Genomic DNA, 17,372 nt, shown 5'->3' on the forward strand with positions numbered 1-17,372 from the left:
GTCCTCTGTACATTTTTTTTTTAATTGAATTGTTTTCTTGGTGTTTTATTGTTGAGTTACATGAGTTTTTTAGATTATTTCTTTTTCCATACTACTTAATATATTGAAACTGTAATTTCCTCACTCATTAACTATAGGGAGAAAATTTATTTTCCTTACAAAGATTTGATATGACTGAAATTTACTTTAAAACAATGATTCCTGAACACCGGTTTGGACAAGTGACTAGTTAGCAAAGTCAGAATTAAGGGAAGGTGGGAAGGGAGTAAATGATAAGATTCAAATTAGCCACCACTCTCAACCAAAATGACAATCCAACAGGTCTGAGGTGGAGGTGAGGACTAATGTGACAAAAATTAATATTTTAAAGCTCCCATGTGATTTTCCTGGAGCCAACTAAGTTCGATTCTCACAGCTCTACAGGGATGCAAAGTGTATTTATGTTGAGGTGACTATCAATATTATTGAGAATAAAGAATTAACTACAGTTCTTAAGGAAATCAGAGTGGAGGAGCTGTTAAAGATGTGTTTTAAGGACCTTACATATTTCTGCACATATAATTTTAAAAATTCAAATTAATGAGAGGTATTTTAATGAATTTGTAGGATCAATGAATTTATACTTTCTATCTGTAGCTTTTATGGCCATAAACAAATTAGCACCAAGCTCAATACCTGGCATATAATAGGTCCTCCAGAAATGTTAGTTTGAATTAGTGAGTATGATATTAAAACGTGGGTACAGTTGTCTGAAATGAGCTGTCTAAGTGATATCAGTAAAATTTAGCAAACTCATCATTCTCCTAATCAACAGATCTTTTCTTAATGCCTTCCATATGCAAAGCATTCTGTTGGCATATTGCTGTGAAGTGAATCTCAAAGGCCAAGATGCAGTAGCTAACTAAGGAAGATATGTGTCAAACAAAAAAAGCGATACAAAGTAGAAGTGAGTACTGTGGTAGAGGCTGGATAAGGAGTGTGGGATTCCAGAGAAAAAACAAGATTGCATCTGACCTGTGGATCAGAGAAAGCATCATATAGGAGGTGGTACTGGAAGAGGAATTTGAAGATGTGGAATTTAGACAGAGATGAAGGCTTAGAGGGCATTCCAAGGTGAGGAGTGAGAATTAACAAAAATGTATTGATAATGCACAGGGAAATAAGAAGGCAGATCTGACTATCAACACACTTGGCTCAAATGAGCAGAATTAATACCATTATAAGGTATTCTAATGATGTGTGTATATTGGTGCAGCTCATCCTCAGGGGCAGATAGTTATATGTTGACTAAACTGACAAGAGTTGTGTTAACATACTGCTAATGCTTACCATCATGAAAAGTCTATGCCTCTTTCCTCCAGAATATCTCACAAAAATTCCCTCACTGTATACCATACATTTTTATCTTTTGATCTTTCAATTACTTTTCAATCATAATTATTATTTTCATCAAAAATGACCCAGCTTAAAATGAACTCGTGCATTATTGGATGGTTAGTGTATACTTGTGGTCTACTTTTCAGTTGCTTGAAATCTTACAGCACTTCCTAATGACAACAAAAGAGAGGTAGTTATAGCCTACCACTCAGTATCATAAGCATGAACATTTTAGATTATGGGATCATTATATGCATATGACAATGAACAGAATGTCCTCTGTATAGATGAGAGAAATCACAAAACATCTCTTGGGAATCAGCAAGAACATATCACAGTCCAAGGTCTCATTCATATGCCAAATTAACTAGGACGCTAATGATTTTTGATGGGGTATAAGGATGTAGTCTCCATCATGACATATATAAACTGTTTTTCTTAAGGCAAGTCATTTTGGTAGCTACGGTCTTAATGAGTCCAGCTTTCTTTTCTCTACCTCTTTTCAATGACAGATTTTGTTAACCAGATCACAGAGGTGAGCACATAACCCAGGCAGAGCCAGTCATATAATGTGCCATCCCACAGCCACAGTGAACTTCTGGGCCTGGGCATTTTTTATGCAAGAGCAGGCAGGGAAATGAATATCTATCACTGTGCTGGACTGTAAGGCTATAAAAATGTGACTGCACCTGCCAGCCACCATGTTATGCCCCACGTACCTAGAGGAAGAACTCTGAGAGGACAGAGCCAATGTTCAGAGAGCAAAGGAGAGAGAAGGCAAGCCAGGGCAAGTAGGCTGTCCCTATAGCCTCCTAAATTAAAGGTGGCTGCTTTCTTGTATATCACCTTCAGATTCTATGACCATCCAAGTCTTCTTCCTGTAAATCTTGTGCTTAACCTGTTTGGAGTTGAGTTTCTGCTACTTTCCATTGAGGGTGTCCTGCCTAATAATACATGGATTCTGATAGGCCAGTGCCAGCCTTCGGCATTTGAACTTGCACTTCTAATTGCTTAGAATATTCTCTCAGAACCTTCACACATCTCTCCCTATCTTTTCTCAGGTGTGTACTCAATATCACCTTCCAGTGAGGCCCTCCCCTAGCTATTTGCCCTGAACCAGGCTCAGCACTCTTACCAATATCTCCTGTACCAGAGACTTAACATAATGATTTTGTTGATCACTTCTCTCCTGCATTATAATGTAGGTAGGGATGTTTTCTCCCCTACATATTCCCAGTGCCTAGAAAAGACATAGAGATAGATATCATAGGTAAATAAATGTTGGTTAAACAAGTAGACAAGTGACTATTAAACCCTTCTGTACACCAAACACTATGCTCAGAGTTTGACATGTGGAACTTTATGCAACATTTATTCTTTGCTACTTTTGACAAAGATGATATCAAAGATGTGATATATCATGTTGATGTCATGGAGTCATGAAGACTGTCAGCTCCATGAGAGCAAGGGCCATATCTGCCTTTTTCAGCACAGATCCCCACAGCCTAATATAATTCCTAGAACCTAGAATATATGTAAGTATACCTAATATCTTAAATTTAGGGATATGAAACATAGCCATGCTCTCTTTAAGTCATGAGTCTGATATAACCTCATGAACACAGCAAACAAAGTAGCTGTCAAGGCTACCCTTTTGGGGTGTGCTATTGGACAGCTTTGTGCTACACAGGGCACCTATCCACAGCCATTGCTTTGGACTGACTTCCCTGTCTGCCAGTCCTCGTCTTCCCCATTCTTAAATTATACTATTGTGTCCTTGTGAGCCACCTTGAATCCTTTCTGGTGCAAGGCGGAGAATAAGTTAATTAATTCACAGATTAATTTAATTCTCAGAGCAACTCAGTGAGGTAGGTATTAGTTCCCTCATTACATGGGAAAGGAAACTGAGCCTCAGAGATATGCAGTTTGTCCAAGGTCAAACCACTGGTAAGTATCAGCATAGAGATTCAGATCTAAGACAATTTACCTCCAAAGCAGGTGCTCCCTCGCCCTCCTTATGATCTGTAATGTCTCCGGGCTGCTTTGAGCTGAGGACTACTAGAAATGATATTAGACAAAAAGGCAGGAGCCTGGGTGTCAAATCCAGACTTTTCTGTTTTTATGCAAGTATGACCTTGGGATATTAACATATTTTCTAAAACTTGGTTTTCCCATTATTCAATGGAATGGTAATGCATCTCCCTTCATACTGTTTAGAGCTCTAGCTAGGAATGCCCATTGAAGAAGGGGCCTCATATGAGAGACAGTGGTCAGAGTTCCAGAATAGGGACCATCATTTAGAACTAACAAGCCATATCCCAAGAATAGTACTTCTTTACCCACTATCATTTGATATGTAAGGCAAATGAAGTTGGACAGCGATTGTGTACCTTCCCTGACATGACTCCAATTCCCTTGTATGTAAGGGGTATAAAAACACCGGTGTCTCATAAAGTTGAGAGGCTTTGGATGTAACGAATAGAGAATGAGTTTTGGACTTAAACATATTTTGGGTAAAGTTGCAGACTGCCTGCTGTGCTCTGTGATACTGGCCTAATTACATTTTCTGAATTTTACCTCTTCTGTAAATCAAGATGTCTGGGAAAAGCAGTCACAATATTTACTATCTACATATTCATATTTTAAATAAATTTGAAAATGGAGCCTTTAAAAATGGCCATGAGCGGGACTTCCGGCCAAGATGGAGGCTTAGACGGACACGCTAGGTCTCCGTCTACAACTAGAGAGGAATACAACTACTTCAAAACAAAGGATAACTAGAAATTCCAGAAAATAAAACTACACGGAAGCCCAATTTATGAAGTTATAAACCAGCGGTGCCATTTGGGCAGGTAAGAGTTAAAGAAGGCAAAGCTGTTTGCGGAGCAGCGGGCGGGGCGGCGAAAAATCCCGGAGGCAATCAAGCCCCTGGCGTGCGCGACTCCAATCAAGCCCCTGGCGTGCTCGACTCCGGGCGCTGGGGAGAGCGGCCACCGCATCGCCTTAAACAGTGAGGCCCAGGGGGGCAGGAGGACAGATCCCGGTCTCCTAGCTGAATAACTGTGTGAATCCATCTTGGACCCCCGCCCCCACAGAAAGCACCGCAGGGCTGCGAAATAGGTCGCAGACAGGCAGGCGCTGGTCGCTGATTTGTGACGCGTACACAGGCACCGCCCCTGACAGCCGGCCCAGGAAAACAAAACGCATCTGTCAAAATGTGGCAGACAAATATAGAGATCCCGGTAACACAACTCACCAGGCAGCAGATAGAGAACCTGACAGATGAACAGATAAGAAACCTGTCAGAGGCTCAGTTCTGGGCCATTGTTATCAGGTGGCTTACAGAATTCACAAAAGAGCAGGAAAAAGATATGAAAGAAGCGAAAAACTTTCATAACGAAAGGAACAAAACCACATACGAGACAGATGGTGAGGAATCCAGAGTTCATTTCAACAAACTGGAATATGGAGAAGGAACAAGCAGTCAACCAATGCAGCGAGAGGAAATAGGAAGCAACAATGAGAGGATCAGAAACCTCTGGGACAGCTATAAAAGGCCCAACATAAGAATCATTGGTTTGCCAGAGAATGAGGAAGATGAACTAGAACTTGAAAAATTGAGTGAAAATATAATAAAGGAGAACTTCCCAGACTTGGGGAAGGGAATAGACATGCAGGTCCAGGAAGCAAGGAGAGTTCCCAAGAGACTGGACCCAGGGAGAACCACTCCAAGACACATTATAATCAAAATGTCAAAAATTAAGGATAAAGAGAGAATCTTAAAAGCAGCAAGAGAGAAGAAAAGAATTATGTACAAAGGGGTCCCAATTAGACTATCAGCTGACTTCTCAAGGGAAACACTACAGGCAAGAAGGGACTGGCAAGAAATATTCAAAGTAATGAAAATCCAAAACCTACAACCATGAATACTCTATCCAGCGAAATTGTCATTCAGAATAGAAGGACAGAGAAAGTGTTTCCAGGACAAAATAAAACTGAAAGAGTTCATTAGATCCAAACCACTGTTATATGAGATGTTAAAGGGACTGGTTTAAAAAACAGAAGCTAGGGAGATGAAACAAAGGCAAACGAAACAGGCAACGAGAGTGGAAAAGGAACTGTGGGTAAGGGAAGCATAGTGGGGGGAGGTCAACAGGGAGGGGGAGTGGGGAGAGGGAGGGAGATGATATAGGAATTGGGGATCATGGTAGGAGGGAATGGAATAGACGGAGAGAGATTGGGAGGAACTGTATGCACAACTAATGGACATAATCTAAAAGGGGGGGAAAACTGGAGGGAGGGGGGCCACCGGGTGGAGGGGAGCAGAGGGAAGGGAAATTGGCACAAATGTAATATTTTAATCAATAAAACACATTAAATCTGAAAAAAAAAAAAATGGCCATGAGCACACAGTAGCTAGCCATTTTTGGTCACTGGCGCTTTGTCTTCTCAAATTTGCAAAGGTCATACTATTTTTAGGACCCCTTAGGAGTTGGTCAGGTTTTGGCAGAAACAAAGATTCTTCAAGATGTTTAATTTGAGGAAGGTATTACAAATATTCCTCCCCCAAACCTTTAAGGTTTGGTAGCGTATATGAGACTGAGGCCAAACTCTTCCATTTATTCCTTCAGTCACACCACACACACTTGTGAGTATCTGCTCTGAGCCAGTCAGCATCCCTGATATGAAAAAATAAAGCCTTGCTCTACAGGGTCTCACATTCTAATGGGGGACCAAGTCAAGCCTGTAGGAACCAGTGTTACTGGTGGCATAATAAAAAAAACCAAGTGAGCCTTACAGGCACAGAGAAGACCCAGCTGAAGACAAGTAATCTGAAGCACCCTTGAGCACCACTGTGCCCTCACACACGGGCCTGGATCTGCTTTTTGGACTCCAGAGAGCATTTGCTCTCTCTGTGTAGGGTCTCTTGATCTTCCAGAAAGATCTGCCAATGGTTTTTTCTTATTATTCTTTTGCCATTGCTGTCAGAATAAAGCCATGTAATTCATCTGGTCTTGGTACTTTGTCAATTTTAATGGTCCTAATTGTCTTTTTATCTGCTTCTTTACAATAGTAAAGCCTGTTAATATTTCATTTTTCCTCAAGAGGAAAAAAGTTGTCTTTATAGAATCATTACTGTCTTTGTGCTTTGTATTTGAGGAAAGAAAAAGGAGACAGAGACATTGCTCTGTGTCCCAGATATACCTGAACACTGTGCACTAGCCCCAACTAGATTGCAAGAATCCTAGGCCTGTGTAGTGCAGCACCTTATTTTTAACATATGGAACCTGGGATCAGGAGAGGGAGCATGATTCAGTTGGGGTCTCCTGACTTCTGGTTCCCACTGCACCAGCCCATTTTCTCTGAAACTCCAGGGTTCAACGCAACTCCTTCTCCAGTGCACTGTTTTCTTGTTGCTTCCTACTGAGTGTACAGGGTATACAGGCACCATTATAACTGTTTTATGCTGTTTCCTTTAGATCGCAAATGTACCAATACTTTGGGACTTGCTGGAATAATGCAATTGTAATCAAAAACTTTAAAGAAACTGTCAGAATCTAGAGGCAGCCAGAGTGGAAAATTAACCTGGTCTGGGCAGCAGGATGGGGCAGGAACCTGCTTGAGCAAACACTTGCTGAAATGTGCTGATACTGACTTTTCAAAGGAACAGTTCTCTAATCAGTTACCTATAAGAAACCACTGCAAGATATCTCACACCTGACTGCTGCGGCTTGCAAGCTTAAAAACTTACAAAGGACCTCAGTGTGACTCCTTCAGGCCTGTGTAGAGGACTGGGAGTCTCCATTCCCTTGCTCCTACAGGCCCTCAAGTCAGTCCGGGAGTTGCCTTTACCCTCCAACCCTCAACAAACCCATTGCTTGCCCCCACATTGGTGTCCAGGCAATTTCTCAGAGCAAGGCTGTTCTGACAGAAACCGCAATGACTCCCATGAAATCTGCTTGATCTAGTGAATAAATCTGGTCACTCAAAAGAAGGGACATCATTTGCAGAACAGACATATGGAGCCTGACAACTCTTACCCAGTCTATCTGCGTACTCTTAGATTCACAAGATCAAATGTCATTTGAGTAATTTTACCTTCCCTCTACTAAAGATAGACCTATCTATCCACCTGACCAAACCAGACACTACAAATATTTGACTACTCCAATATTGAATTTGTTTTTAAGTGTGGTTAATGCAATCATTAATCATTCTGTTTCTCCTTGGAAAAGATATGTGGTATGCCCAAGTTTACACAGAAGCTAAAAAGGAAAGTGAGGATTCAGCTACAAATTTTAGCCTATTTTCTCTCCCCATATCATGAAGTAGGGGCACATAGAAGAATGAGAATGTCTTCTTTATTGCCACTCATTTAATTTCTCTGATTTTATTTCCTTGAACCAGAGATAATTCTTCTACTGAAAAAAAGATATGTCCCATGCTTGCTTCATACTACTTTCCAAATTAAATGGAAATAATGCTTAGCACATTTTAAAAATACAATATTCCCTCACTTATCACAGGTATTACATTCTAGACCCCCCTGCGATAGGTGAAAATCTGCGAAGTAGGAACCTTACATTTATTTTAGTATTTATATATATTTTAAGGCTTTATAAACCCTTCCCACACACTTATAAACTGTTCCCAGTCCCTTATTAACCTTTTCCACACTTTTATAAACACTACTTACATTCTTAAACATATTCTACACTCTTAAACCTATGTAACTTTAACAACATATGTATACAGTACCACAAAATCCCACGATATAGCAAAAAGATATGCAATAAATAATTAAATATAATATTTTTTTTTAAATCCCGCAATACAATGAGGCCGTGATAAGTGAACCACAATATAGAGAGGGACTACTGTAAACGTTTTTATTAATTCTGAACAAACATCCTATTTTTTTCCTAGAAGAGAAGGGAAGAATCTAATATTTTAAATCAAATATTGAGTCTCAAAATGCTGACAACTGATGCTTTGGGAAAAAATTAGAGCCCAGAATAAAAAATAAATGGAAAACATTTACAAGCTACATGATCTGAAAAATGGGCAGAGTGGGTCGATTTTTACAAAGAGGGGAATTAACAATTGACTGAATAATTAGAAAACAGAAATGACATGTTAATATCACACCACAGAGAACAGGAATGCTGGTGGATTCACTGGAAAAAGTTTTTTAAAATTGAAACACAGCCTCAGTGGATAGATGTAAAGGGAACAGGGGAGACTGTTTAGAAAGTCAGCAGAGGCATTGAATAGGAAAAATGCAAACAAAAACAAAATCAATTATTTTCCATTGCAAATTCAAAGTCAAATGTGATTCCAAATGCAGAATCTAACTGATGGTGACAGAATGGACTTTTTGGGAAAAGGAAAAAACTATTGCTTCAGTCACAACTGACAAATCAAATCTAACAGGAAACCCAGAGGACCGTTGGGCATGCCCATGACCTTAGTCTCCATTGAAACTCCTTCATGTCTTTCTCTAGAGCTGTTCATGCCTTTTCTGATTCCGATAGCCTGGTGCCAGGAGACCTGGATTTCATTCCAGCTCTGCAACTAGCAATCTGTGTGACTTTAGGCAAATCATGTTACTCTGAGGTTTTTTGTTCATCTATAGAGTGGTGATTCTAGCACCTTCCTACTGATCTCTCAATAGTGTTTAAGATCAGGAGAGAAGCATTAGGTGTAATGATTGAAAAAATAGATTCTATAGATTCTACAGCAAGGCTACCTGGGTTTAAAACTCAGCTAAATCAGCCATGTATCCCTGACCAAGTGACATAAATTCTCTGGTCTGTTTTGTTTTTGTTTTGTTTTTAAATCTGTAAATTGGGGGCAGGTGTAGCGGCTGTCTCATTGAGTTGTTATAGGGATTGACAGTTACCACAGGGAAATGGTCTGGTACTTATTAAACACATAAGCATGTTAATTATTATTGTATACATGTGAAAGAAATGTAAAGCCATTAAAAGCCCTGTCAAATATGACACAATAAAGAGAAAAAATATTCCTCAGGTCGGTGATGTTCGCTATATGCTGGCACCACTGCTAAAACCACATTGTGCTCCTGGGGGTCACCCATTGATCAAGACATGAACTACAGAGAGGTAGAGAGTAGAAGAACAAATAGATGGAATATATGAGAAACAAGAAAAAGGTACTTGGGAGATGTTAAATAAGAATCAGTACCTGGCAGCCTCTTATTTATCTTCTAAAACCCAGTTCAGCATTACTTTCTGAAGTAAAGGGGGGAAAAGAAAAAGAAAAGAGAAAGAAAAAAGATGAACTAGGGTGTGACATCAGACTGCCTAGGTTTATATCCTCACTTATGTCGCTCACAGGAGGCTGTGGGGTAACTGACTTAACTTAACTCTGAGACTATTTTATTTATTCCATAAAATAGGGATGATGATAAATCTTAGTTTATTGGGTTTCACGAAGAATAAGTGAAATAATGGCTTAAAGCATTTAGAACACTGTTGAGAACTTATCACATAACAACTGCCAATAAATAATATCCCTGACAAAATAGTGTTCATGGTATTGTACAGGTACACGATTCAAAGTCTCAGTACAACCAACTGAAGAGAGTAGAGCTCAAGGGTATCTATTAATTTGCTTAAAACCCATCAGCTAATGAGAAGCAGAACTAGGATTCTAATCCAGCTTTTTCCAGTTCCCAATGCCCACCATGCTCCACTGCCTCCCAAATGAATGGTCAAGTGTAAATCACATTCTTTCCCCTGTGTAGCACATCACTTAACACCCCAAAATAGAACTTTCACATACATTAAAGAGGCACAGCATTTTGCATAAGCCCAAGTTGTTTTAAATCCAAACTCAAACAGCTAATAAAACTTATAGTAACTATGGTTTATTAAATATTGGGTACTTTACATACATTACATCATCAGCATCATCATTGTCATTGTGGTCATTATTTTATTGATTACCTGTTATAAGCCTGGTGCTATACTTAATGTTTTCTATCTGTGCTTCTAAAATTTTAAACTGAATAAGAATTACCTGGGGATCTTGTTAAAATGCAGATTCTGATTCAGCGGATCTGGGGATAGCCTGAGATTCTACATTTTAATCAGCTCCCAGCTGATACTAATGCTGCTGTTTTGTAAATCTTAATGAGATTAGCAAGATTTTATAGGATTTTCTTATTCAAGCCCCATACTAATGCTGTTAACAGAATGTTAGAGGAACTATGGTGCTCATTTTACTGAAGAAGAGATTGAAGCTCAAAGACTTTTTGCATCCTGGATAGAATGAATAGGAGAGAGAACTAGAATTCAATGCCATCTCTGTGGGTCCAATGTCTTAATACCTTCCCTCAGGTACATTATAGAGTATGTATAATCTGCCTCATGATTTACCACTTCAAATTTTCACATTTATTTTACAAAGTGAATGGTTTCCATTGCCAAGTGTTCATATGTATTTTTAAATATCTATTTGGATTTGAAAAATGTTAACTCTCTATCCTTGCCCTCTATAAAACCAATCTAATAGGGAGGCGGAGATATAAATAAGCACTTGAAATATAATATAAAAATAATCAGTGCTGGTAAGGGCATAAGAAATCAAAGAGTTCAATTCAGTCTCATGGGAGTTTCAATTGATACAGCCTTTCTGGTAGGCAATGTGATTATATATCCAAATTAATATATATATATATATATATATATATATATATATATATATATATATAATGCACACAGTGATTTCATTTCCAGACATTTGTCCTAGAAAAAAATAGACAAGCAAAAAAGGTATATATATATAAAAGAATGTTCACTGAAGTATTATTTAAAACTGGTGCTCAAATACAATTGAATTAAATATACACTGAAAGAAAATTAGGTTTTTGTGCACCCCATAGAGCTCTTTAGAATAATAAACTAAACCAAAGCTCTGTGAATTGACATGGATAATTCTCCATACTATATTTAATGTAGACTTAAAGTTTTGGAAAGCATATTAATGAACAGTGTATTTGGTAAGATTACTTCTGCAATGAAGTGATCAAACTGGGATATATAAAGTGTGCTTTATACACATGGTGCTTCTTAGGGGCTAAGATAAATGCGAAGGCTTTCTCATTCTCCTGGATGTAGTTCTACTCAAGATTTCACCAAGTGGACATGCTGTTTGTATGGCTGGCAATAACTACAAGGATATTGCCATGCAAGGATGAAATGGCCGCTGTCAGAAATATAGCAGAGGGTGTTTAGAGTATTACTGCAAGTGAGAGGCAGTTACTCCTCTTGCTGCCTGACCAGGTTTGAGAAGCTGTGCACAGAGGTGACCTCAGAGCTAGAACTAGAAATTTGAGTAGGATTTCCTTAGAAGGTGAAGAGATGATAAAATACTCAACATTGTAAGAACAGTTTAGGCAAATCACTGTGACTTGGTGACATCAAAGTGAATAGATCCCAATCCTACCTACCCTCCACAGCTCCCAATCAATGTGAGAAGACAGTACACACATAAGATAGTTCATGTCTCAAAGCAAGACATGAAGGTATTTAGAGGAGCGTTAAGGATTTGGGCAAGTACTTTCCTGGGTAGGAGGATTTAATTCTGTCTAGAAGGGTTCTAAACTTTTTCCAGCCCTGACACATCTGAATGATAGGATATATTTTATCATAATGGAGGCACAGGGAGAGCAGCTCATGAGGAAATTGGAGACTGAGCATGTCAGTTTTTCTTGATAACTCCAGGTACTAAAAGGCATACTGGAAGAGAAAGCATGAGGGTCACTAACTACTCATGGTTGACTGGAAGAGCTACTTGGTTTGTAGATGTTTAGAAGACAAACTGAGTGAAAGCTTGGCATCAGGTCCCTCTCCAAGACTAGATCCCTCTCTGAGAGTTACCATGAATGATGCATGTCACATCCCCTTAGATTCCCCAAATTGTTTACCAATATTATTGTAGTGTGCAAAGAATAACATATATAATTTATAATAATTGTTAAAAATTACTCATCTTCCAACTAAATTTCATTCACTTTGTACTGATTTCTTAAGTCTTTGTTCACAAGAATATATTGTTAAATACAGATATTATGTGTATCTCTGTTCATTGATTTTTATTACCTAACATTATAGGTATACATTTTTCTATGTAAATACATGACTGAATTATATTCCATTGAATTGATATACCATTAGTGTCAGTTATTTAAGCTGCAATGAGTAATGTAATTTATATCTTCTTTTTATATTTAAAAATATATTTGCTTACAATAAATTTTGCAGCGATAGATTACTAAGTCAAAGATGATTTTTTGTCTCTCAAAAAGGCAAAATTTCCATGACTGCTTACTACATGTGTGTACGCAGTTTTATCCCAATGTCACTAGTACTTGATATTATTTTTAAACAAAATATTTCCTAGTTTTAAAGAATGTAAAACTAGAATTTGCCATACAGTGTGATTTTTAAGGCCTTCCATTGCAAATGCCAGTAAATTTTTTATCCCATGTTAGTTGAGAGGTTATGTGAGCTTACTGAGTTACAGGCTCATATATGCATAAGTGCATGGGCAAGTTGTTAAATTTATTTTTATTTCTGCTTCTTATCCATGGAATGGGGATAGTAAAAGTGTTTTGCTGGTGACACTGTTGTGAGGATTAAATGAGTTACTACATATAGAGCACCTAAAATGTAGCCTGGGCACAATAATCGCTCAACTTGTGTTACATATTATTATTGTTGTTATTATTATAAGTAGTGGTATTATATAGATAGAAGCAAAGAAGTAGTGTTTGTATTTTCTATTATGAAAATAGATAGTTTATATCACTTGAGATGTATTTTCTCTAATTTATTTACATATACTCATATGCTATTTACATATTTACAGATTACTGCTTTAATTATTAAGACCACATACTACCTATTGACATATAATTTCAAGGCGGCACTTCATGTCTCTTTGTCTCCATTTCTTTATGCACCAAATATGAGTAGGGACATATCTAACATGACTTTTGTGAGTATTTGAAATAATATACATAATTAAATAGAACAAATTAATCCTCTTAGAAGCTAATGTAAGAATTACCTTAGGAAAAGGACCTTCTTTGTTCAGAAATTGCTTTAACAAGCCCACTTGAGGTGGACTTCAAGGCTTTTATGAAAGAAAGGAAACCATTATTCATGTCATAAAGAAAAAATTTGTTCCAGAGAAGGAGAGAGAAGAGGATGCGGTAGGGGACAAAAAGATGGCAAAGGCTTTGGGGTGACCTCCTGTGTCACCAGTGACACCCCAAATTCTCCCTAAATTTCCTATACTAACAACATCTATAAAATAAATTCATTTTAGCGGAAGAACTGAATTTGACATGGGGCAGTACGAATAGATCCCCAAGGAAATTCAGATGCCCAGGGCTTAGTTAAGGGGCATGAGAAGAGAATGACACAAGGTACATGGAGTTTTTCCTTTAAGGTTTTGGTCAACCCAAAGCCATGAAATTAGGAAGATGTTAAAGTGCAGAGACTCCCCAGTTGACATCAGAATTATATGGATATAATAAGTGTCTGGTGCATTAGAATTAATTGCTCAATAAATTGTAGCATGACTTTTAAGAACATAGACATTTTTATGTTTTAGAATTGACTATGCATTTTCCCATACATCACCTCATTTTATCTCATTTAATCTTCACAACAATTTTCTTTGGCATATTTAAGAAAATACTTTTCTCAATCTGTTGTTTTTCTTTATACATCAGTTATGGTATTTTTTCATTGTTTATACATTTAAAAATTATATGTCAATCTTTTCTTTGTGATTTCTTCTGTTGCTTCAAACCTTAGAAAGCCATGCTTTCTGGCTGGAGAAGATGGCGGAGGAGTGAAGGGAGGCTGCGCTTGCTTGCTCCCAAGACCTGTTTGTAGCTTGAGCTAATTGCAGACAGAACATCTCAGTTAACAGTGGGATACTGGCAGGAGCTGAGCCTTGGCGCTGCTGGATCAGAGAAGATCGTCTGGGAGTGACCTGTCTGGTGAGGATAGCAGAGGAGAAAGGGACGAGAGGGGATTTCTGGATGGCGTGGCTCCCCAAGCTGCAGGTGGCAGTGCACAAATATTTTTTAGTGATCCTAGGTTTCCCCTGACAGGAGTCAGGGGAGGAGAGCGAGGCTCTGCCCACTGTCAGAGCCAGGAGTGGGCCAGTTGGCATATGGCTCTGAGGGGCAAGAAACAGTGTACTGCTGTGTGTGTATGAATGTGTTTTTCCTTTTTCGTTTTCTCTTTTGTTTTTTGTGGAGAGGGGAGGAGAGGTTAGGAGTGGGACGAGATTCTTGAGGAAAGCAAGTGCAGAAGTGCACTCCCCCACTCCCCAACCCTCCCCATGGGTCATGTGAGCACACACACGGAAGTGCCCTCGTCTGCCCACCCAGGCGCGCAACCAACCTGCCTGCCAGCATGCCCATGCACCCCTGGCCCACCCCAACAGGCGCAAAACCAACCAACCCACGGCCGTCCCCTGGCACCCCTGGGCCTGCCCCAACAGGCGCACAACAAACCCACCTGATGGCATGCAGACGCCTCCCCCTCCACCCACAACAGGTGAGCAACCAGTCCGCCTTGGACCTGCCCACCCCGGTGTGCAATGGATCAACCCACCCCTGGCCTGCAAGAGGGAGTGCACTCACCCCTGGCTGAGGCCAAAGGAGGGTAAAGTGAATTAGAGGCACTTTGTAATAAGTCTTGGGCACTGGCTCTCGAGAAAGAGCTGGGAGAGCAGTGGATTAGGTCCCAGTACAGAATCATCCTCAGTGCTATGAGACAAATCACTTAAGCAGACTGCTCTCCTCTAAGCGGAATCTACTGGAGGCAGCAGCTCAACAACTGTATACAAGAAGGTCATACCACAAAGGCAGAAAATAAAAACAGATCGATCTAAGAAGAAGAAACAAGACCAGTGCCTAAAATGGGGAGGTGGAATAATACCCCACCAAACACAAACAACACCCCATCAAAAGGAAAGGAGGAATTCCCAGAGGAGGGATAGATGAAATAGAAGCAAGCAAACTATCAGACATGGAATCTAAAACAATAGTATAAGGAAGCTCAATGAACTAGACAAACTCAAAGAAAACTACAAAGAACTCCAGGGAAGCTACAAGGAACTTACTGAGAACTACACCAGCATAAAAAGGGACATAGAAACTATCAGTAAAAACGAGGAAGAAATGAAAAATACAATTTTTGAACTGAAAAACACGGTAGAATTAATCAAAAGCAGGCTAAATGAAGCAGAGGATCGGATCAGTGAGTTAGAGGACAATGTAGCAAAAAGTTCCCAAACAATGCAACAAAATGAAAAAAGACTTACAAAGAATGAAGAGAGTTTAGGAGAACTGCAGGACAACATGAAACGAAAAAATATCCATACCATAAGGATAAAAGAAGGAGAAGAAGAGGAGCATGGGATAGAAAACCTGATTGAAAAATTAATGACAGAAAATTTTCTTAACTTGATGGGAGAAAATTTCATGCATATCCAGGAAGAACAGAGGGTCCCAATGAAGATGAACCCAAAAGGCCCACTCCAAGGCACATTATAATTAAAATGGCAAAATTCAAAGACAAAGAGAGAATCCTAAAGGCAGCAAGAAAAACACAGCAAATAACATACAAGGGAGCTCCAACAAGTCTATCAACTGATTTCTCAACAGAAACACTACAAGCCAGAAGGGAATGGCAAAAAAATATTTCAAACAATGAAAAACAAAGGCCTACAACCTAGACTACTCTACCCAGCACGGTTCTCTTTCAAAATGGAAGGTGAAATGAGGAGTTTCCTAGACAAAGAAGACTAAAATAATACATCTCCACCAAACCAACATTGCAAGATATGCTAATGGGAATGCTGTAAGAAAAAGAAGAAAAAGAGAGAGGGAGAGGAACACAGGTATAAAAGGAAATAAATAAATACCTGTCAATAATAACCTTAAATGTAAATGGATTAAATGCTCCAACCAAAAGACACAGGGTAGCAGAATGGATACAAAAACATGACCCACATACATGCTGCCTACAAGAGACACACCTAAAACAAAAGATTTACACAGACTGAAAGTGAAGGGATGAAAAAAAGTATTCCAAGAAAATGGACATGAAAAAAAAGCTGAGGTAGCAATAGTTATATCAGAAAAATCAGATTTCACAGCAAAGGCCATAAAAAGAGACAAAGAAAGACATTTTATAATACTTAAGGAAACAACCCATCAAGAAGATATAACCCTGGTAAACATATATGCACCCAACATAGGTGCACCCAAATATATAAGAAAAATCTTCGAAGACTACAAGAAGGATATCGACAGCAACACATTCATAGTAGGGGACTTTAACACCTCATTGTCAACAATAGACAGATCTTTGAAGCAAAGAAACACCACGGATATTGAGGCATTGAACAACGCTCTATAACAAATGGACTTAATTGATATATATAGAACTTTTCACCCTAAAGAAGCAAAATATACACTCCTTTTGAATGCACATGGGACATTTTCAAAGAGAGACCAGATGGTAGGACACAAAACAAACCTCAATAAGTTCGAGAAAATTTAAATTATATCAATCATCTTCTCAGATCACAATGCCTTGAAACTAGAAATCAACCTCAAGAAAAAAACTCAAAGACATTTAAACCCATGGAGAATGAATAACATGCTATTAAATAATAAATGCATTAATGATGACATCAAAGAAGAAATCAAGAAGTTTCTGGAAACAAATGATAATGAACACACAACAGCCCCAAACCTATGGGACACAGCAAAAGCAGTCCTAAGAGGGAAGTTCATAGCAATACAGGCCTACCTAAAGGGGATAGAAGAATCTCTAATAAAAAATCTAATCCTACAGCTACAAAAACTAGAACAACAACAGCAAACAAAGCCCAGGGTGAGCAGAATGAAGGAAATCATCAAGATCAGAGCAGAA

This window comes from Furipterus horrens, unplaced genomic scaffold (genome assembly GCF_987537825.1).
Source record: "Furipterus horrens unplaced genomic scaffold, mFurHor1.1.pri manual_scaffold_2, whole genome shotgun sequence".
Taxonomy (NCBI): Eukaryota; Metazoa; Chordata; class Mammalia; order Chiroptera; family Furipteridae; genus Furipterus; species Furipterus horrens.